The sequence below is a fragment of the Hemicordylus capensis genome, chromosome 3 (assembly GCF_027244095.1).
Source record: "Hemicordylus capensis ecotype Gifberg chromosome 3, rHemCap1.1.pri, whole genome shotgun sequence".
Lineage (NCBI taxonomy): Eukaryota > Metazoa > Chordata > Lepidosauria > Squamata > Cordylidae > Hemicordylus > Hemicordylus capensis.
In genome coordinates, this window is record NC_069659.1 from 265,595,966 (window position 1) to 265,620,487 (window position 24,522).

Here is a 24,522-nt window from a genome sequence, read left to right on the forward strand (position 1 = left end):
GATTGACTTGATGTACCTCATCTCCAAATGATTGGGCTGCTGCATGCTCCAGGAGGGGGAAAAAGACAAGCTGGGTCCTCCAGTATCCCATAATGCACTGCTTGAGCAATGGAGAGGCACCCCTCAGTACTGCAGAAGCTCAGCTTTGTCTGGCCCTTCAAGCACAAAACTCTATGATAAACATGGCCACCAGCAGCCAAAGCTGCATTTATTGCAGATAGTACACACAGATGATCACAGTATGTAGGACAGGTTTGGTTGTCCTCCTACCTCACTTTTAACCTGGGTAGTGAATCTGGGCTACCCAGGTTTAGCATGGCTGGGTTGGGAGGACTCCTGGTTACCCAGACAACCATGGCTCCCTGGATTAACTCTCTCCTACCCAGGGATCTCTGGTTGTGTGAAGAGCCTCAATCAGAGCTTGTCCCAGTGGCTTCCTCCTTTTGCCTGCAATGCTTTTTCTCACAATGCCCCAGATATTGCACTCATCTGGGGCATTGTGGGAACAATCATGGGGGTACAATAAAAAGCCATATCTGGGCATTGTGGTAAAAATATGGCAGCTGCTGAGAGGTATATCACCAAGAGTTCTCATACACTCCTTTTGACCATTTAAATACAGTTTAAAGAAGAGAATAAAAAACCCCACTACTTTGCCCCCACAAAAGGTAAGCCCCCATGACCCTAGCAATCCTCTATCCCCTTCCACAAAAAATGAATGGTACTCAAATTGACCATAGTTGTCCAGTGACACAGTTCTACACATTTCAGGATGCTTTTTAAGAAGGATATTGATAGAAGGTCAGATTAGATAGGTCCAGACATTGATAGGTTCCGAGGAGGGCAACAAAGATGGTGAGAGCAGTCTGGAAACTAAGTCCTGTAAGAAACAATTAAAAGAGCTGGCTATGTTTAGCTTAGCGAAGGGAAGCCTAATGGGCCAATAAAACAGCTTCCTTCAACTTTCTAAAGGGCTGCCATGTAGGAGAAGGTGCAGGCCTGGCACTATTGCTCCTAAGGGCAGGACTAGGACCAATGAGTTGAAATTAAAAGGGAGCAGCTTCAGGCTAGATATTAGGAGGAATTTCTTAACTGTAAGAGCTATTCAACCCCTCTCTCCCCCTTCCCTCACCCCACACCCTGCTCTGGTCAGTATCCTCCTTACCAGTGGTGCACCATTGCTGTAATATGCCAGCCACTGCCCCTCCAGTAGGGGGAGAGCAGCATGTGCTGCTGGAGGAAGGAAATAGCAATAAGTGACACACTGTGTGCCAGAGGGGAGGGGAGAGGGTGAGGGGAGTGCTCTCATTATGCTAACTCAGGCATAGGGAGGGTGAGCAAGGGCGTAGCAAGGTTGGAGTGGGCCCAGAGACAAGATTTTAAAATGGCCTCTCCCACCCGGTTCACTGAAGCTCAGCTCATGAAGTAAAGAAATCTTAACAACAAAAAGCATAGTAAAAAAATTCTATCTATCTATCTATCTATCTATCTATCTATCTATCTATCTATCTATCTATGTGCCACAACAGAACATCATTTTAAATTATTTTATAAAAGGTTTTGTAAATTGTGGACGATGCAAGTCATTTAATGGTACTAGAGAAAGACATGCTGTTCTGGTAGCTCCAGGTCTTAAGACTCACATCAGTTTCGGAGGATTTATACAACTGAAGGAAACCCAGGCGGGTCACGGCTGGGGGATTCAGTCATCTGACTTGCCTCTGGGGGACCCCCAAGGCAGTGGGCCCCCAGACAACTGTCTCCCCTTGCCCTATTATAGTTACACCCCTGAGGGTGAGCAAACCTATCACAAAAGGACTCAGGCCAGACCTTTCTAGCTTCCATCAGAAGACCCTTTTAACTGAAGATGCCAGGTATTGAACCTGTGACCTACATGTAAAACCTGTGCTTTGCCTTTGAATTGTGGCCCATTTCCAAGCTCTGTTCTTTACTGAAATGTGGTGAACAAAGAGAAGAAGCATCAATTTAATTTAGCATGGGAAGTTTCACATGGTAACTGCCAGGTATGTTGTGCCAAAATATCACCATAAGTGCACTTTGTCAAATACTTTGTCATGGTAATAGAAAAAAGAAAGAAAGAAAGAAACAATCTGTCAAAACATTTTATTTTAAGAAGGAACATCAAGTATGTCTTTTTAAGTCATACTGACCTCATTTTACCTGGCCTATTAGATAGTCAAATAGAGCTGATCCAAAGTTGGGGGGAAGGGAAGCACATTTCATGAACATTTTTATGTCCTTGGAAGAGACATTCATTTTTGGTAATTTGGGAGGGAAATACAGAAGGGTGTGAAATTACTTTCCATGGCCTGGACAACGAAGCGTCAGAGCGATGTGGCAAGAGAGCCACCCCAATCCAATTAAATTGAATGATGTATGGAAGCAAGTTTCACTCATACTGGATCAGGAACCACAACTTAAATGGCTTTAATGGGAGGAAGTAGTACAATGTGTTATGAATATCAGCTTTGAAGGCTAACTGAAGATAGAGAGTCTGGTAAAGGTAAAGTGTGCTGTTGAATCGGTGTCGCCTATGTTCTCTGGGAGACAACGGCCACTCAACCTCCTGCTCAGACTCCGGCACTTCCTTTCAAAGACCACAAGCGAAAAACAAATTAGAAGCATTGACAAAGTTAATCAACAGAGGGAGTGTGACTCTGCTGATCTTTTGGGTTGGTTGATTGGGTGGCACTGTTTTACAGTAATTCCATTCCTACCTCTCTGGCAGGATACCTTCTTCTCCTTTGTTTGTAAAGGGGAATAATTTTCAGATTCCCTTTACAAGCAAGGCAATTGAACCCGGTTGAACCGGGTCAACCCCCTTTTGACAGCACAAACCAAACTGGTTCTAATGAACCAGTTTGCAGACTGAGTGGTTCACTTTGAATTCAAACCAAACCACCCATGCCAGTTATGTGCACACCCCTATTTTGATAGTTGTTACTGGGTGGCTTACAATTGAAAAGCAGGGTGGGGAATATTTCAAATAAATAAGACTCTGAGGAAACATTTGTAGAAATTGGTCTTAACAGTGAATTCTGCCTTAGTGCAATGAAATGAACCAGAATTTTTAAGAATTCTCCTTGAGAGCACTTTTAACTCTAAAAACATAATCTAGCCAAAGGTAAGCATTTTTAAGTTCTATTGATTTGAATGGGAACTGTACTAAGCATGTACTTAAATATCTCAATAGCAGATTGTATACTTTGCCTGGATCATGCTTTATGATTCTAAAATTGAGCCCAAATGGCTCTAGTTTCTAGCATTTTAAAAGGATGGTCTAGCCTAGCTTTGCCATGCGTTTGCACTAGTGGTGGGCGAACTCTGCCAATCAGGCTCAGAATTATGCTAGTAAACATGAATTATTATACCCACCTCGGGGGGGGGGCATTCTTTTTCAAACATTGCTGATGCCATCATTTCAGATAGCATATAGCACACACACCCAGTGATGACACTGGGAGAGTGATAGGGTCTAATGGGAGGCTTCCCATACACAGCCATGAATATACAACACCCCACGCCTATCTGGTTCCCCCAAACCCTTCCCCACTTACATTTCTTGTGGCTGTAGTGGCAGTGAGAGGAAAAACAGATGGCATTTCTCTCCCTGTTTTTCTCTCCCTGTTGCCTGGCATGCTGAATTGAGTGGGTGGATGGATAGAAGGATGGGATAGTGGGAGGACCCAAGTTCTTCTCCAGTTTGGATTAAAATCCAGACTGGAAGAAATGTTTGAATTGTAATGTTTGGCTTGCATTGGAGGCAAATGTTATGAACCTGCCAGATCCGGCTTGTGAACTGCAGTTGGCTAAAGTTTTGAAGCATAGCTCATTCCTCTAGCACTTGCTGCTTGGAAGAAAAATTGGACCATGCTGGTGGAAAGCATTTCTTTCTCCGCCAGCTTAGTAAACTCATATTTACCTTTAACAAAGTCTCAGGCTCAACTAGAGAGAATTAAGTAAAACTTAAAATGATATCATTATAATTTTTAAGAATGAAAGTGAACAAAAATTAAATATCTGCTGCTCAGTTCTTGATGACTTTTGTGAAAGTAAAATCCAGCAGAATTCTAACCCAAATTCATTGTAATTAATTGGAAGAATGGTGTCTTCGGCTCAAACTCATCTGGTGGCTACTCGGAAACGGGCCTTCTCTGTTGCTGCCTCTGGAGTTTGGAATGCATTCCCTGTTGAAATAAGAGCCTCCCCATCTCTGGCAACTTTTAGAAAGGCACTGAAGACACATTTATTCACCCAGGCTTTTAATTATATTTATAGTTTTAATATTTGGTTTTAAATGTTTTTAATGTTTTAAATTATTTTAATTGTAAACTGCCCAGAGATGCAAGTTTTGGGTGGTATAGAAATATTTTAAATAAATAAATAAATAAATCACAACTACCCATCAGCCAACAGAAAGGCCTCACCATTTCCAGCTGTACTCAGGCACAAATATCACATCTGTTTTCCATGCCAATTGAGTAGTATTCTTCTCATTGCCTGATTTATGAAAAGATATGCACATAATTACTTGTTTGGATCCAACTATCTTGCCACAGAAGTCCTGTTTGGATGACAACCGAGTGAATGATTGCATGCCAGTGAGGTGAGAGGAGGCTGGAATTGTGCCTAGCCCTCAGTCTCCACATGTCATCCACAGTCCTACAATGAGGACAGAGGCTAGGCCAAGAGATGAAGTCCTAATTTTCCCCATCCCAGCTTCATTCATGACAGGGTGTCACCTGAAAAACAGTTGGAGTGGAAAGCTTGGACTGTATCTGACAGTCATCCCAGGAAGAAATAACGTTATTAAAGATCTCAACCTATCTATTAGAATATCACATCACATCTCCAGTTATGGCACTGACAATACTAAATGCCAATACTGAATGCAATATCACATGAAATAGGAAAAGACACTCAACGATTAAGGTTGTGGGGAAATTCATTGTGTCTCCTAATAGTCCAATTCATGGAGATTCTGTCAAAGCAAAGCAACACACAGTCTTGAGCACCATTTTAAAAAATGGCACCCCCTTCATGTGCCCTGCCTGCCCTACCCTAGATATGCCCCTGCATTGCAGTGAAGGCCAAATGTGGTCTTGACTCATGTGTATGAGCAGCTGTCAAATACTTGCTGCATCTCAACCAGCATGATGGTGCATCCGGGGATTTGGACTGAGTTGTCAGCAATATGCGGATGACACTCAGCTCTATCTCTCCTTGTCATCTGATCCTAGGGAGGCGGTGGATGTCCTGAATCGGGGGCTGGAGGCCGTGATGGGTTGGATGTGGGTTAACAAACTGAAATTGAATCCAGATAAGACGGAAGTACTGTTGGTCAGTAGGAGAGCCAATCGGGATGAGGAGATTTTACTGGTTCTGGATGGGGTTGCACTCCCCTTGAAGGAGCAAGTACGCAGCTTGGGGGTACTACTGGACCTGGCTCTGCTTTTGGAAGCTCAGGTGGAGGCAGTGGCCAGGGTTGCCTTTGCACGGTTTCGGCTAGTGCGCCAGCTGCGTCCCTTTCTCGAGAAGGCAGATCTGGCCACGGTTACCCATGCCTTAGTCACGTTGCAGCTGGATTACTGTAATGCACTCTACGTGGGGCTGCCCTTGAAGAATATCCGGAAACTGCAGCTAGTGCAAAACGCGGTAGCGAGGGTTTTATCCAGAGCTGCCCATTGGGAACACATCACCCCCATTTTGAAAGAGTTGCACTGGCTGCCGGTTCATTTCCGGGTCCAATTCAAGGTGCTGGTTTTGACCTTTAAAGCCCTAAACAGTTTGGGCCCGGGGTATTTGAGGGACCGCCTGCTCCCAAGGGTTGCTGCCCGTTTGACGAGGACATCTGAGGGGGCCCTGCTCCGGGTGCCGACAGTGAGAGAGGCCCAGCTGTCGTGCACTCGGGACAGGGCTTTCTCTGTTGCTGCTCCTAGACTCTGGAATGCTCTCCCAGTGGCCATTCATTCCTCGGACTCCATCATGGCTGTTAGAACGCTTGTAAAGACTTGACTTTTTACCCAGGCTTTTACATAATCGTTTTTACTGCTGCTTCTGTGTGTTTTTACCTGTTGTATTGTTTTTATGCCTGTTTTTATATGTTTTTATATTTTTTAGCTTAATGTTTTTATTGCTTTTTTATTATATGTTTTAACTTTTGTAAACCGCGTTGGGGTTGTCTTTTAACGAAAGGCGGTATATAAATGCAAAAACAAACAAACAAACAAACAAACAAACAAATTAGGGCTGGTGGCTGACCAGAAAAAGTGTTCTGGCCTGCTCTTGTTCCTTTAACAGCAATGTAAATAATAACAGCTGATATCATAATCATTAACAAGCTAATTCCTATACATCAAGCTGCAGTTAAAGGTACTGCTAGAGATCCCAGTTGAGTTGGCAACCCAAAGCACAATACAAGGGCTAGCAATGCCAGGAATGGGGGAATGAGGACTTGCAGATCTTGGATGATCTCTTCATGTAAAGGCAACCTTTTAAGTGTATTGGAACTATGGACACCAATATGGTCCTCAGTTGAACATAAGGGGTATACTAGCAGGGTGATGTTTTGCTGCAAGTGGTTTAAAATGTACATGTGTTATGGCTCCCACAGATAGTCTGAGAATGCTAGTCCAGTGTTTATCCCTCTGGTGAATTAATGGAAGGATTATTTCCCTCAATTAACTCCCACCGCCGAATTGGTGTATTGAGAAAACATGTCCAATGCCACTTAATTTCTTAGACCAGGCCTGCTCAGCTTTGGCCCCCTCAGCTGTTTTTGGACTACAACTCCCATAATACCCAGCCACAGTGGCTAATAGCCATGGATTATGGGATTTGTAGGCCAACATCTGCAGGAGGGCTGAAGTTGGGCAAGCCTGCCTTAGACTATTCTGCAGACCAATAATGCTCCAGTAACCAAAGGTGGCACTCTGACCCAAGTTCAAGAACTGTCTGGTTCTACATCGAATACCTACGAATAGCTCCCAGCATAGCTCTATGCATCTTATTATGGGGAGAAATGTTATTGTTAGGAGGTAATTTATTTTGCACATTGAGGTTATATCTGTTTTATGAAGGTACCCCTTTTTCAGTCTGACTGAGAGAATTTGCAGGTGCAGCTTTGTTGTAACATACTTTTCCCCTCCTTCCATGAAGTAGTTGATATGATTATGTGAGCATAAGCCCCCACAAGATTAAAGGCTTTAAGCCTTCCAGATAACAATCCTGGATACGCTGAACAATGGGATTTATATATATAGTGTAGAATATACATCCTATGGCCAGCAAGTTGGCCATGCTGGCTATGCTCTGAGCTACATGCATTTGTCCAAGACCAGTGCCAGCTTGAACTGGGAATGGGGCACAGCCCTACACTGGCCCCCTGCACACACACCATCTGCAGCAGGGTGCAGGTAGACAGTGAGGCACTTCACAAGATTAGTGTGAAGCACCGTTCAGGTTAGTGCAAAGAGAGTGGGCTTAGCCCGCTCTCCCCGCACAAGGGCAGGGAGCCATCTCTGCATGGCCAAATCAGCCACCCACATGATTGCCAGCTCCGTCATCAAAAAGCCAGCAGGGGTGGTGGGGATCAGGGGCCAGCTGGCCCCCAGAAGTTCCAGGATGCCCCACACAATTGCACAGGGCATTCTGGAGAGACCCCTGGGGCTGGGAGGCTTGTTTTAGCCTCCTGGCAGGCGTCTCCTTGGGTGTTGCCAAGGCACGGAGCCGAGTCATGATCAATCAAATGTGCACATGATCAATCAAACAGGGTTAGCGGAGCTCTCGCTCCACTAACCTCATTTAAGGGGAAGGGTACTTTTGGTGTTTTGCTGCCAGGAGCTGTGTGTCTCCCATGGCAGCAGACAACCAGGAGAAATCGGGCTAGGCTCCTTTAGCCTGATTTCTCTTGGTTGTGAGAATAGCTTCAGTGGCATCCCCATCCTCCAAGGCTGGAAGGATGAATTTGACAGTGATGGCAACAGCTTTTCTCTCACAGTGGGAAGAAAAGGGGCTGCTACTGCTGCTGTCATCAACTCTTCCCCCTCCAAGCAACCAATGGACTTTCTCCCAAAGGCAGCTGGGTGCTTGCAGGGTCGTTGTGGGATAGCCAGCCCACAAGCCAGTAGGAGGGACAGGAAGAGGGGCAGACGGTGAGAAAATGCTGTTCTTGCCTTCCCTGTTAGCCAGTGGGAGCACTGTGTGGTGTTCATCTGTCAGCCAATTTGCACTTCCGCAAAGTGCTCAGCTGGATAGCAGGTATGGATGCTCTAGCCCATTTCTGACCTGGCCCACCCATGTAGCTGTCCCTGCATGCAGCTGGACCTCTGTAAAGAACCTATGCAAATACCACCTAGATACACATAATACGGAAATGTGGGTCCAATGGACCTGTGGATCTGTGCCTCCCCACCCCCTGCTCTCCTGTCCAAATCTGGATGTAACAGAGAGCATCCTCTCTGCAGTCAGTGAGACTGCTGAGAGGAGGGAGAATTTGCTGTGCAGGCTTTCTTCTTGACTGAAGGACAGCCCACACAGCCAATCATGACAGAGTTGAGGGAGGAGTTTCCTCCCTCAATTCTAGTTCTAGGGGACACAGCTTGTGGTTCTGCATTCAGACATACTGCAGGATGCATCCAACCTCAGATTGCTACAACAAAAGTCACTACAACCCAAGGATTCAGACTGGAGTTCCAAATCTGAACCATCAGTTTCATCACCACGCCTACCTCCAATTGCACACTTCTGCACACAGTGCTCACGGAACTGCTGGCCCCTTCAACTGCAATTCCACATTATGTGCAAATACGGTCTTAGTATTGAAGTTCAGTTGGATATTCAGGATGGAGCCAGTGAGAATGACCCCACACCACCTCTTTAAAAGTTCAATGCACATAGATCATTATCTAAATAAAAACAATATTATCATTAAGGGTTATTACAGGAGCAAACTGTGTCAGCCCTGCTCCCTCCACAGGATCCAGCTATAAAAGATCTGTTGAGTCTCCAGTTACTCACTTGCAAAATCCTTCACTCAAGCATACATCATATGCAAAAACCACTTCCCCAAATCCCTCCTTTTGTCTCATTGTCTCTGTTCTGTACCTGGCCCTTTTAAGATTAATAACCCTGTTGGATACTGAAAATGCAGGCTGATAATCCCAAAAGGATTAACATGAAGTTTTACTTTATATTTGTTTTCAAATCTGCCATCCAAAAGACTTGGTAATACTACTATTCCTAAACAATTTAATAAGGATTTGACCATTTTAAAAGCCTACATCTGGCTACAGTATGAATCGCTGAGTTGGGAAGGCAAACTTTGCTATAGATTTTAAGGGTTCTGCCTCAGTAAACTCTTCCTGTCAATTCTGTCTCAATTCTGTCTGAATTGCTGAGTTGGGAAGGCAAATTTTGCTATAGATTTTAAGGGTTCTGCCCTGCCTACATTTTTATCAGTACATTCACAGCACAATTTGGAAAGAGCAGCAGCAGGAAATGAAAAATGTTGCTTTGCCATTTACCATTCTGGCAATGTGCCTGAGGCCCAGGTTTTGGAACATGGATGGAGTCAGTAGCTTTGGTTTTGAAGTGGAGATAGGGCAGCAGAGAAGTCAATAATGCCGACAGAAACACAGCATGTCCATCAGGTTGATGCAAATATTACAGTGCAATGTTTGTAAAATAAAATTGACATTAGCTGCTGCAGCTCCTGTGGCTCAGCCTTCCCCTCCAAACTTAAAGTTCTGGGTCCACTGCTGCAATAACATAAGTCGGGTCCTGTTGCTACTATATAGGTAGCATTTTCAACAGCTCCAGGTATCGAGAGCCAGTGCGGTGTAGTAGTTAGAGTGCTGGACTAGGACCGGGGAGAACCCGAATTCAAATCCCCATTCAGCCATGAAACTAGCTGGGTGACTCTGGGCCAGTCACTTCTCTCTCAGCCTAACCCATTTCACAGAGTTGTTGTGAGGAGAAACTTAAGTGTGTAGTGCACTGCTCTAGGAGCAAAGATGGCATTCCGAAGAGAAGCACCTGGCTAACAGCCCAGAGTGTTTCGGCTACCATTTGGCTGAATTATCTTTAATCCGCTAGATGAAGATCAGATTGCATGCAAGGCTTTGTTTTTTGGTTTTTTTCTGGGGGGAGGGGAGTCTGGAGAGATTTCCCTGAATGAACCCCCAGAATAAACCTTTCTGCTTAACCAACAGGCTGAATGGAAGAAGCAAACATCAAGGCTTATGAAGGGACGACCTCGCAATTAATCTACTTTTTCTTGCACAGCTTTTTAGCCCAGCTTTTAGACTGGGTTAACGATGTCAGTGCGCCATTAACCCAAGCTCTGGGGTTTTATGTCTTCTTGGGCTACATTCAGCCTGAGGAGACACAGAGATGAGCACCTAGCACATCTGTCTCCTGTGGGAATCTCCCAATGCACCACGCTCAGTGAGCGGTGTATTCTGGGATACCCAGAGCCTGGGACATGTTGTCCCAGTCTCTAGAGCTGCACACTGCAGCAGAGCAGCGCTGATCATCAGGGTGCAAGGTGGCACACTGATAACTCCCAAAATGATTGTCTGGGGGGGAAGGTAAGTGGAGTGCAGCCTTGCCCCTGCCCACCCGTACACCTGGTCATGTGAATGGGCTCATTAAGTCATACATGTTTTTGTGTTAATTACAGTTTATTTTTAAAATGGGGGGAATAGCCCCCCTCAAATGCAAGGTAAAAACAAGAAGTTTCCTTCTTGATATGTGTTGAACATGTGTGAATAACTGAACAGATCTGTATGTGTGTACACTGTATGCAGATTGTACACAAATACAACATCATGGAGCAATTTCCATGACCAGAGCTACCTGAGTAGGAGAGGATTATCCTGGATAGCTCAGAGTAGAAGGAAAAGGGGCCAGGCAGAGTGGAGCTGCTGCAATCCTGAAGGCAGCCACAGTGAGCAGTGCATTGTGGGATCCTGGAGGACTCAGTAGGAGTTCCCCCCTCCCATCTGAGCTCTGGAGCTCACTGTTGCTCATGTGTGGGCATGTGAGCAGCAGAGCCCGGAGGAGGCTTGTGTTGTGTGGGAGCAGGTAGGTAGGCACCTGCCTTCCCTTCTGCTCCCACACCCCTCAGTTTGGTTGTGAGAACAAACATAGTGTCTGAATAGGACTGCAGTGCATCTTGATTTCAGCAAAGCATTTGATAAATAGGTCGTTCACATGACTGAGTGGGCGGGGCAGTGGGCGGGTGTGGAGGACGGCTAGCTAAACTCACCTCCCCCCCCCCCACACACAAGTAGTGTTTTGTTGCTAGCAGTTCAGACCACACTACCAGCATCGAGGGATTCCCCCAGGAAACAGGCACTCTAAGTACCCATCTCTGTGTCCGCTGGGGCTAAACATAGTCCCAGCAAACACATGATCTGGTAGCCCGGATTAAGGGAGTGCTCATTCCCTTAACCTCAGGTAACAGCCAGGCTGAACAGCCAGGCTAGGTGGCACTGCCCCACTGGGAATGGGCCTGCTCCCAGCAGGTCTTATGCTCATCCTAGCTTAGGCTGGGCATCCCTAGCCTGGATTAGGCTGCATGTGAGAATAGCCTCAAAGTCTTCCACAATATCCTTATTGACAAATTGGTAAAGATGCTGATGCTGTTAGGTGGATTCACAGTTGGTTGAGTAACCGTACCAGGTGAGTACTCATTTTGATGGCTCCACATCATTATCCTGGAAGGAAGTGGCAAGTGAAGTGCCACAGGGCTCTATGCTGAGGCCCTGTGATGTTAAACATTTTCATAAATGACTTGGAGGAAGGAGTAGAGGGAATATTTATTAGATCTGCAGGTGACAGAAAGCTGGGAAGTGGGGTAGCTAATGCCTTAGAAGGCGGAATCAAGATTTAATCCAATTCAGATTTAAATATTGGACCAAATCCAACAAATTGAAATTCAGTTGAAGCAGATGTAAAGTCCTGAATCTGGATAAGAAAAGTCAAATGCTCAGAGGGTACCTGGCTTGGCAGCAGTATGTGTGAAAGTGTTGTAGGTGTCTAAGTGGACAACAAGTTGAACATGAGCCAGTGTGATGCAGCTGCTAAAATGTCTAATGCACTCTTAGGCATCATTCCAAATTACACAAAGTAATTTTTCTGCTCTATTCTGCGCTGGTCAGACCTTACTTGCAGTACTGGCTGACATCCTGACTAAATGACCCAATGGAGGGCCTCTTGAAATTAAGTAGTCCTGAATGGAACTCCAAGTTCCCTTCCAAATCTAAGATTCTGTTAGTCTATTACATGATTCTGTCCCCTCCAACTGACATTTAGATCTACATACTAGTGTAGGAAAGAGCCAGCATGGTGTAGTGGTTAGAGTGCTGGACTAGGACCGGGAGGACCCAAGTTCAAATCCCCATTCAGCCATGATATTTGCTGGGTGACTCTGGGCCAGTAACTTCTCTCTCGGCCTAACCTACTGCTCAGGGTTGTTGTGAGGAGAAACCTAAGTATGTAGTACACCGCTCTGGGCTCCTTGGAAGAAGAGCGGGATATAAAATGTTAAATCAAGCAAGCAAGCAATACTGTTCAAAATTTCACAGGCAAAAATAAGAATACCACCAATTCTCATACCAAGGGTTACTGCCAAAGCTCCTCACCCACTATTACACATTGCTGAAGACCAGATTCCACCTGATATATGCTGTGCACTACAATAATACAATAATGTTGTGCATCCATTTTACATGCTGGTGCTCTAGAGACAAGATGCATCCACCCATCTGCTTGGAGACTGCATTTCTAGGGACTCGGGGGAATGAGGTGAATTCTGGAAGAATGACAATTTAGCTACTCGTGTGTATGTGTGTGGGGGGGTGGGGGGTGGGGGTGGGGGTGGACAATTAAATGAGGCATCCCCAGGAAGCAAAAATAGGGGCAAAATAGGAACTAGGCTTGTGCATTTTGATTTGGCAACAAAACATTTTGTGTCCAAAAATGCCATTTTTGGATGTTTTATATGCAAATCAAAATGAAAAAATTAAAAACAATTTTTTAAAATACAAATCGAAATGACCCTATTTTGGAGCCAAAGTTTTGTTTTGTTTTGTTCTTCAGAGCTTTGGTCTCCTGACTGCAGTAACTAGGGAGGCAGTGAGTGCCTGTCAAGAAGAGATTAGCAGAAGATAAGATATGCAAAAAGCAGGCACAGCATCGCTGAGGAAGTTCATTTCCTTGGAATTTGTTTATTGTGATGCAATTATGTGCTAAGAAATTCTGATTGCCAGCTCTAAAAAACAATACCCTGTTTCCACTCTGTCTGGGCTGATTGCTTTAAGGGTGGCGGGGGTGGGGAGAGTTTGTTTCAATTCATTAACAAGTTAGCCTCTTGCTTCTGCTTTTCTGGCTGCCTCATTCAAGAGAGACAGAGAAAGAACTAATTTTGCATTGCATGTCTAAACTCAAGTTTCCATGATGCCATGCTTGCCTTGCTACCTGCCTGAGCCCAGTATACTGCTCCCTATTTAGTTACCATGTATGTGTATATAGTATATAATGCAATTCGAATGCCTGCCTGCCTAGGATAGTTTGTTGTTCTGCTGCCTCTGTGTGATCTTGCTTTGGAAACCGGTTCTTTGTAAAGCTCTGCTATTGTTGTTGATGTGTTGAAAAAAATGTCTGTGGATGAGAACTGCTTGCTTGGTAGAGGAGGGAGAGTAGGGCACACTTGATGCTTCTGTTAGCCGTAGTTTGCTGAAGCAGTGGAGTGTGGGCTTGGGGGTTGCAGCAGTGGAGCATGGGCTTGGGGGATGCAGCAGTGGAGCATAGGCTTGGGGGAGTGAGGGGTTGTTGAAGTTTGTATGTCTTTGTGGCAGATTTGGGGCAGAAAGGGGGCTGCTGGGGCAGAACAGTGGGCTGGGTGGAAGTGCCCCAAGGGGTGCCTACCACAAACCAGACTCCCATGGAATTGGCCTAAGGGCTGATTTTTAAGTGTGTGTCTTTAGGGAAGATTTGGGGTAGAAAGAGGTCTGCTAGGGCAAAACAGTGGGTTGGGAGGAAGTGCCCCAGGGGTGCCTGCCACCACCCAGATTTCAAAGGAATTGATCAAAGGGTTGATTTTTTGTGATTTGGGGAAGTTTGAGTATCTTTAAGCTTTTCCCCCAGAGGGAATAATGGTGGTTTCAGCAGCCCCATAACTGCACTTGGGGGGCAGTGGTGTGGTGCTAAGCAAGTGGTGGTGTAGTGCACAGAATGTGCCAACCACCCCCCTGGGTTGCTAACCCATTGGGGTACTGGGCTTTGTTGTTTCTGAGGTGTTGAGCTTAGATTCTATGGTAGCAAATGAGATTTTTTAACGAAAACCCATGAATCCACTCTCATATGCTACCAGAGAATCTACTCTCAGAACACCTCTAGAACAACAAAACCCTGTACTTCATGGGTTGTCAACCCATGTGGGTGGGTGGCACCCTATGTGCACTACACCATCGCAGTGCCCCTCAAGTGGAGTTATGGGACTGCAGGAACCTCCATTATACCCTACGAGGAAAATCTGAAAGAGGCATAACTTCATTAATTCTTTAAAAATCAGCCCTTTGCCAAATTCCTCTGAAAAAATTGTGGTAGCTTTCTTGTACCAACTGGGCACTACCACCAACCACACTCCACTCTGGGCCACCCCTCTCTCCCCCACCCCCCGCATGAAGCTATACTTTTCCTGAAACCTCCATCATACCCTATGGGGAAAATCTGAAAGACGTGCACACTTCAAAAATTCACCAAAATTCAGCCATTTGCCCAATTCCTTTGAAATGTTTGTGGTAGCTTCCACTCATTGGGCACTATAACCCCCACCCACTCTTTTGACAATGTGACCCATTTTTAAATCCAAATTAATTCAGATTCGGATTTGGATTAATTTGGATACAAAACAAAATTGGAGTGATTCGGAAGGCTTAATTTCAGACAAAATACAAAATGGGGTTGATTTGGATTTGGTACAAATCGAAACAGAAAAAAATACAAAACACACAACCGTAATAGGGACAGAGATTTATCTGGAATAGATTTCTGAAAATAGGGATTGTCCCTGATAAATAGGGGCAATTGGAGCCTATGGGTCTCTATTGTAAACAACCACAACTTCTGGGATTTCCCTGCTATACATGGTTTGCTGATGATTGAACATAGCTGAAGATGTTGGGGGTGGGGGAATCCAGGTGAAAAAATCTTTTTCTTCTTTTAGCACATCAATAGCTTTAGTGACCTCTTCAAGCTTCTCTGGTTTTAGTGTCAGCTTTCTGTAATGAACCAAGACATAAAAGCTGGACTTTCTATGTAAAATGTAAAATGTGCTCTTAAACAGCTAAGTGAAAGAGCTTTTCTGGATGGTAAAATACCAAACTGACTGGCAAAACCTGGTCTTTTATGGAAAAATGTCTTTTGTTCTTTGACTTTGCCCAGCAAAGTACTTTATGGTACTTTATGGACTCTGCCCAGCAAAGCATTTTATGACATTCTTTCTTTCCAACCAACATTCATCCAACAAATGTTGGAAGGGCAAATTGCAGTTGCCATCCTGTCCTGGAACTAAGTGACTCTTCCATCTAATGGGGACAATGACAGGAAAACTTTTAGGGGACTCCAGCAGAGAGTGAGGAGCATCTTTGCTGTCTTTTGCTTATGGAAAATTCTATTAGAATTCCGCCTGTGCTATGATTTTCAATTGTATGGGTGCCTGTTAATTTTACACTTAAATTGGTGCCTCCCAATCTTGATGTTCTGTAAGCAGATGGCCATTTCCACTCCTTCCCTCCATCTCCATCTCCACAAAGTTTGAATGAACAGAAAGTGAAAAAAGTGCATAGTACTGTGATTCTTGTTTCATCTGCCTACCAAGGTTGTAGGACCATTGCAAACAAGACATGTTATCTACTGAACATTAATGCTAATTATTTTAGGGTTGCTAGATCTTCAGCAACTTAAACCATGACACTCAGAGGGCAGGACCTGATGATGTCACAGGGTGGGTCCTATGTCACAGTAAATGATAAAACTGATGGAGACTTTTCCTATGAGTGGCTTTGGGGCTGGACGGCAGGGAAGACTACAGCAGCTTACCAGAAGAGTGGCTGGGAGCATCCCAGACAGCGCAGGGATTGGGGAGCAGGGCATATTATCCTGGACCCTGGAAATCCCACAATGTACCATGTGAGTGTGCAGTGCATTGTGGGGACCCCTACCCCCCGGCGACAGCCAGGAGCCTGCTCCTGTGTCAGCACCGGCTGGGAGCAACCAGCACTGAAACATGAGCAGTTAGCCCAGGTTAAAGGCATGCTTGTGCCCTTAACCTCGGCTAACCAGGAAGCTCCCTTGGCGGATTTGCCACCAAGGTGTCGCTGGGAGCCACACAGCTCCCAGTGGTTTTCATGGGCAGTCGAGCCCAGACTTCACTGCCCTAGCCCAGTCTTGGCTGCTTGTGAGAACAGTCTCATGATGTTATTACATGAAGAACAAAGTAAGATCATTCTCAGAACCAGCAAAAACAGGGCAGGAGAGGGAGAAACTGGATTGTGGGGCTTGTGTGGAGGACCTGCTCCTATCCTGGTGCTCCTGAGCAGGGCTATCCTGTTCCTGTGCCCATCCTTTAACTAAGGTAAGAGTGGCAGATGCCTATCTTACCTCAACAGCCCGGATTGTATGTGCAATTGGGGTTCTTTGCAGCAGCTCTTGCGAGCCAGCTTCCTTTAAACCATAAAGTACTGCCTATAGAGTGACCAGGAAGCTGGGAGCTGCTGCATTGACACAGGCAGCCTCTCCTCTGCCCACACAATGCCTTATCAAGTTATCTTAGTAACGTCACATATTTGGAGCCCCAAATCTTGCAGCTATAGATGTGAGAAGTGTCTGCCACAGAGTAACATATGCTCTCACTATAGATTGCTGCTAGACATTGATGACATTTGAAGAAGCTTCTATAGGCTGCGAGCACCTGAAGACAAAAACAGTTATTGAAAACATGCCCTAAGTTAGGAAAGCTACCGACACTTCTGTGGAAAAGAAATGGGCAATACAAAGGATAAAGAGCAAAATCAAGACTAGTTAACCATGACCAAGCACCACTGAAATCAAGAAGACAAGTTAATCATGGCTAACCTAGCCTGGTTAGTGCCCGGAATGCTTTGCAGTTTTCTAAAGGTAGTAAGAATTAGGGCACTGCATCAGAATCTCCAATTCCACCAAAAATATACCATCCTCTTGTGCATGTAGAGGTGGGCACTCCCAATGCAGCCAGCTCCACACAGTTCTTGCCATTTCCAGTGTTGGGAGGGGCTTTTCACAGGAACCAGAGGTCATGAAGATGATGGGAAGGGACAAAGGGAAAGGTGAGAAGTTGTACAGGGACATCTGGGATCTGTTGTTCCAGTTCCCAGGTGTCCCCATATGCCTTCCCACCATCCAGTATAAAGCCCCACCACCGCCACCAGAAGGGCCAGGTGCAATGTAGAGCCGGCCACTCTGGGAGCACCTGCCTCCACTTGGTCCTAGTAGAATAGTACACTTTTGTCAGAATCAGAGATTCTGATACACAGCCCCAGGAAGGGTACTGTTTGCTATACCAGCAAGTAATGTCTGTGTGGGAAGATCTCTTTCCAATTACCAGTGTTCAGACTAATGACAGAAACTGTATGCAAGTATTTCTAGAGAAGGCGTTGAACATCATTCAAGATGCCATGCACTGATTTCTTCAGATTTGTAAAGCAGCAGGAGAAGTTGCTTAGAACATGTATTTCAAATACTAAGCAAATGATAGCTGCTGACCATTTTGTTGTAGTTTGGCTGTTTATTTTCCTTCTCTTCCAGCAGCCTCCATCCCCTACATACCAGCTTAGCCAGATCCTATCCATATATATTCAGAGATCAGGTTTTTAGCTTACTTTCCAGTAGGCTTGAGATCACCCAGCATTCCGTGTCTGTGTGTGTGTGTGTGTGTGTGTGTGTGTGTTCCTCCCCATCAACTTCGCAATGCCTGGACCAATATAAACCAAATTGGGTAGAGTTGTAGGGACACATAGGGACACCTCAACAGCATTGTTTGTGCTGATGTCACCCAGTTCAAGATGGTAGATGCCATAAACATTTGAGGCACAAGTGGGCTAACGTGTGAACAGCCTAACCAATTTGAACCAAATTTGCTACAGCAAAAAGGGACATATAGAGATGGCTCAGTGGCATAGTTTGTGATGATGTCATCCACCACAATTCAAGATGGTGGACATGTGAATGTTGGAGGTGCAAGTGGGTTAATTTGTTGACTGTAAACTGATTTGAACCAAATTTCATACAGTTGTAGTGAGTGACACAGAGGGACACCCCATTGACATAGTTTGTGATAATGTCACCCACCCCGATTCAAGATGGCGGACACATAAACGTTTGAGGCACAAATGGGCTACCTTGTGGACCATTTCACTGATTTGAACCAAATTTGATACAGTTGTAGTGAGTGACACACAGGGATACCTCATTGTTGGTTTTAGACCTGGTTTCAATATGCTCTCTAGAGAGGAGCTTTGGCATAAGTTATTGATGTCAACAGTAGACCATCATTTACTACTTCCAATGTTTAAAATATATGAAAATTCTCATGTACAGGTGTACTGCAGTGCACAGGGCCATCTCACCAAGGAAATACCAATGTTTAGGGGAGTCAGACAGGGCTGTATCCTGGCTCAGCTGTTGTTCAACTTTTTTATTAATTATCTTGTTCCCCATTTAGACAACCTACCAAATCACCCACCAAAATTAGCAGATAAACATTTTGCCATACTTTCATATGCAGATGTTGCTGTTATTCTCTCACAAACTCTGATAGGCCTAAGAAGAGCTCTTGCCAACTACTGTGATTACCAGTCTTTAGGAATAAATTACACCAAAACTAAGATCCTGGTGTTTGCAAGGAGACCAAAGACCCAGAATTGGTTACTAAATGGGCAATGGTTAGAACAAATCAAGTATTTCAAATACCTTGGTGTAATCTTCCAGGCTTCAGGCAGAAGGTGTGCACGTATAGAATATGTAACACAGAATGCACACAAGATTGCACAAACAATACAATATTTCCACCATTCTGATTGATTGATTGATTGATTAAGTGCCATCAATTCAGTGTCGACTCTTAGCGTACACATAGATTCTCTCCAGGATGATCTGTCTTCAACATGGCCTTTAACGTCTCTCAGTGGTGCATTCATTGCTGTCGTAATAGAGTCCATCCACCTTGCTGCTGGCCATCCTCTTCTCTTTCCTTCAACTTTTCCCAGCATTATGGACTTTTCAAGGGAGCTTGATCTTCGCATAATGTGTCCGAAGTATGATAGTTTGAGCCTGGTCATTTGTGCCTTGAGTGGAAATTCTGGTTTTGTTCTATGATCCATTTGTTTGTGTTCCTGGCTATCCATGGTATCCACCATTCTAGAGGTGCTCAATTCATCCTCACCACAATAAAATGTTTTTCTGCTAAAGTGCAAGCACAGCTCCTATATGTAGCTCAACTTGGCATGTATTCTAATTTTTCTAAGGTGGAATCCAAGTTCCTGAGGAACATCTTTCAAGTACCCCAGAGCTGTCCTCCATCTGGAATCTGGATTGCTTAAAGTGGAGGCCAGAGCTAGGGATGTGCCCGAACCAGTTCAGCAATCCTTTTTTGGACTGCTGAAATGGTTTGTAGGTCAGGTGTTTGAGCCGGTTCAGTGTGGTGAGGTTACCTTTAAGGGACCAGGAGGGTGAACTCTTACCACCTGAAATGGAAAAGAGAGTTAGAGAATAGACTGCATTATTACAGTTTTTCTCCATGATAACTCTGAGGTACGAAAATGCCAGGGTCAACCTTAGACAAATAATATATTATATGGAGTGACAAATCGACCAGGGCTCTATTCCTGTTGGTGCCCATTTGGACAACCAGGTTTTGAGTTTTAACCCTGCTAAATATCTAAACTTGATAACACTACCAACATATTGCAGAGCTTTGGTGTAATGTCCTGCAAACAGAAGTTCTGGAAGGGAGATCCCCTATAAAGAATGTACTTGTCACTGCAACTCAGGAGATATTGAAGTGATGGCACACGTACTCCTTTACTGTCAATTTTATTGAGATATATGGCATAAATATATAACTCCTCTTATTAGTAGGTATCCAGGTTGTCCCGATCATTTTTATCTTGATTATCTTTTAATTGACCAGAATGACTTAATATCTTATATTGTGGTTAAATTCTGTTTAATAGCCAATAAATTTCATCAGGAGCTCACTAAGAAGCCAGTCTAGATTATCTATGTTGATGTTTAAGTATTGTATTACAACCTTGATGGTTTATTTTGCTGGTTCTCTGTATGTAAGTACTATTCTTGTACTGGTCTGTGACTGTGTTGAATTGAATTGAATTGTACAGCTCAATGTGTTGAATTGAATTGAATTGAATTGAATTGAATTGTACAGCTCAGTGGTGTAGTCTGTGATGATGTCATCCACCCCAGTTCAAGATGGCAGATGCACAAATGTTTGAGGCGCAGTTGGACTCACTTGTGAACCACCTAACCAATTTGAACCAAATTTGCTGCACTTGTAGAGGATGGACAGCTCAAGGGCATAGTTTGTAATGATGTTATCAACCCTGATTCAAGGTGGCAGGCATGTGAATGTTTGAGATGCAAGTGGGGACTGATTTGAACCAAATTTGGTACAGTTGTAGGGACACATGGACATCTCAAACACATAGTTTGTGATTATGTAATCCACCCCAATTCAATATGGAATGAATGTTTGAGGTGCAAGTGGGCTAATTTGTGAACTTCCTGATTTGGACCAAATTTAGTTCAGTTGTAGGAATAGTGAAAGGAAATTAGGCAGATTAGTTCTTACTAGAACAACTTGTTATAAATTGCAATGCAAATTCTTTTCAAGTATGCTTAGGATTGTTACCACAATAAATCTTAATGACAAGACATGTCCATGCTTCAGAATATAGCTCACCACATTATAGAGCATTTAACAAGGAAACATTAGCTTGCTGATAGCCTGCGTACATATCAATATTTAACGTTTGACATTTTAAGATCAATTTTCATTTTACAAAACCTTCCCTACTCCAATATTCTGTACACTACATTCAATGGTGTCTCTGTTTGAGAGTTATAGCTTATTCCTAAAGCAAGTCTCTGAAGCTATTCACATGAGCAGAAAACAGGGTGACCCCATGCATACAACCTTAACCCTATTTCAAGCCTCACAGAAAACACACGTGCATTTGGTGAAGCCTCGGCAGTGAATATGAGAGACTGATGATCAACTTTCACAAGGTTATCTTCAAGCAGTCAGCCACAGCTTGCAATGTCGGTCCTCCAGTGCCCTGAGTGGCTAGGGGGGATCACATGACCCAAGGAGACCACTCAGAGGGCTCCAAGCTGCTGTCCCGCTTTGTAGCTCTCTGATTGGTAGCCTTAGTTAACCCTTTCCTGGCAATTGCAGCACTGTCAAAGGAACTGAACTCCGTCCTGATGCCCAAAAGGAGAGAGAAGAGAGCAGCTGCAGCTGCCAACCAGCCCCAAAGGAAGAGTCACACACACACCCAAGGCACTCCCCAGATCCAGGAGGGAGATAGTAGATGCCCCCTGGAGCAATTGCCAGATGCCTCCATGCCCCCCCCCACCCTGTATAGTGTGTGTAGAAGGTAAAAGGGAGAAACCCCCCCATCACTGCCGCCATAGCCAAGTGGCAACTCTGCCTCCCCATCAATCCACCACTGCCACCCCTTGCTAGCCTCTCTGGGTGTAGGAGGGTGGGCATGTGGTGGAGGGTGTCCCCATCACCCACCTGCCCTGATGCTGCCACTTGCCACCCTTGCAGTACCAGCAGGGTGGGAGAGTGAGTGGCAAAGTGTCGCCCACACCTGCCCACCCTCATTGGCACTGGTACCCTCTGCATCTTGATGATGGTGCAGAGGGTGGGCGGGTGGGTGCAGTGTCACACCCAGGCAAATTGAGCACCTGGACTGCCCCCACCGTGAGGCCCTCCACCGCTGCTATGAGCCCCCTGCTGCCACCGCGAGCCTCCCCCCACTGCCATTGCTGCCATGAGGCCGAACCAGTGACCCTTGCGTGGACAGTCATTCCAGCGGTCGCTCCCACTCCACCCGCCACCACCGCAGGGGCCTGCCCCAACCCCACTCCTAGAATACTTCTAATGATCAGTAATATGGCCTCGTGAAGGTGGCAAACAACCCCGCAGCAGCCATTCAATGCCTCCCCCACACCTTGGGGGCCATGGGCAAGGGCCCGTGGTATGGGGCTAAGAGCACCTCCAGGCGGGCAGGTGATGCTGAACATCTGCCCACTCACCCTGTCCACTGGCCATATGCTACGGGCCCCGCATTTTGGAGGGCCCCGCACTCTCTCCGTACAGAGCGCATCCTTGCATCCCCTTGCAGGGTGTGAAGGGCTCCGTCTCATGCAGCTGTGGGGTGGGGGGGAGGGAGCGTGCCCAGGTAGGAGAGCCCCATCCTCCAGCAGCCAGGGGTGCCGCAGAACGGCTCTGGTCAGCAGTGCAGTTCTGTTGCCACCGCCGTGATCTACCAGCCCAGCCTGGAAGCAAGTGTGACAGTGGGTTGAACCGCTGGGAGCCTCTGGAGGTGGGATGTGTGGCGGGGCCCATTGTGCTTTGGGAAGGGGCTCCCCTGCCTGTGGGAAGGTCAGCCGGCGTCCCACCCGCTCCCTGCCTGTTGGAGACCTTGTCAGACCCACCCAGAGCAGCCGCCTCTGCTCGGGAAGGAGGAGAGCTATGGCAAAACTCCTGCTGCTCCCTGCCCTTCCTTTCCCTGGATTCTGAGCGGGGCAGGGGCTTGATTCTTGGGCTGCTCTTTCAGTGCCTTTGCTGAGCGCATCTCTAGCCCGATTCCTTTTGAACTGGCTCACAGCAGCAGCAGCTACAGCAGCACTCCCTCCCCCCCTCACTGGCACCAGCCCCAGGAGAGCAGCAGCCCAATCACTGGTGCAGTTTCCACCTGGAAAGGACAAGGGTGCTGTTGCCCTTGCCTTGGCGGTTGGCGGGGGGGTGGGGTGTCGAGAAGCATCTCCTCTGAGGCAGCAGATCGAAGGAGGAACCGGTGGAGCCCAGAACGCTCCAATGAGCCCAGAGCGGGGTACTACATACTTAAGTTTCTCCTCACAACCACCCTGGGAAATAGGTCAGGCTGAGCATGAAGTGACTGGCCCAGAGTCACCCAGCAAGTCTCATGGCTGAATGGGGATTTGAACTCAGGTCTCCCCAGTCCTAGTCCAGCACTCTAACCACTACACCACGCTGCAGGCAAGGGCAGCTGCAGGCAAGGGCAGGGACACTCCTGCTCTTGTCCAGTGACTTGCAGGGGACAGTAAGGAGCACAAAAATCCCCATTCAGCCATGATACGTGCTGGGTGACTCTGGGCCAGTCATTTCACACTCAGCCTGACCTACTTCACAGGGTTGTTATGATGTGGAACTTGAGTATGTAGTACACTGCTCTGGGCTCCTTAGAGGAAGAGTGGGATTTTTATATCATTTATTCTTCTAGACGGGCCATGCACCCTGGGGGGCAGTTGGAAAGCAGTTTGACAGTTGGATCAGGGGCGCTGTGAAGCAGCAGGGAGCTCGGAGGCTGGGGGCAGTTTTGGGAGCTGGACAGTTGGCTCTGAGGGCTGCGGGCGGCATACGGTTGGCTGAGCTGTGCCATGAAGCGGCAGGGAGCAGGGAGCTCGGAGGCTGTCAGTTGAGCAGGCGACAGTCCCTGGCAGTGGAAAGGGGAACTAAGGACTGCCAGACAGATATAGAAAGACAGAGGACAGAGCGCACGAGTGAGAGACTTGTGGGGGGGAGAGACTTGTGGGGGGTGAGTGGGGGTTGTGAGAGCGAGCAAGAGCATTGCAGGGGTGGCGAGAGCAAGCAAGTGTGTTGTGGGGGTGGCAAGAGCGAGCGAAAGCGTTGCGGGGGACAGCGAGAGCGAGCGAGAGCATTGCGGGTGTGGCGAGAACCAGCGAGAGCATTGCAGGGGTGGCGAGATAGAGCAAGAGTGTTGCGGGAGCGGCGAGAGTGAGCGAGAGTGTTGCAGGGGTGGCGAGAGCGAATGAGAGCGTTGTGGGGGTGGCGAGAGTGAACGAGAGCGTTGTGGGGTGGCGAGAGCGAGCGAGAGCATTGCAGGGGTGCGATGCCACAGGTGAGCTCCCTGCCTGGCATCTCCAGGTTGGGCTGAGCGGGAATCCTGCCTGAGAGCCTCAGGAAGCCACTGCCAGTCTGTGTAGAGTAGACAGTACTAAGCTCAATGGACCAATGGTCTGACTCAGTGGAAGGCAGCTTCCTATGTTCCTATTTTCACTTGGGCTCCTTTGCAAGCTGCCTGTCTCTTTAAGGAAGCTCAGTGCTGTTTGCTGGACAGGCTTTCCGCAAGCAAACTTCTGCTTGCTTTGCAGCCCACTCTGGTA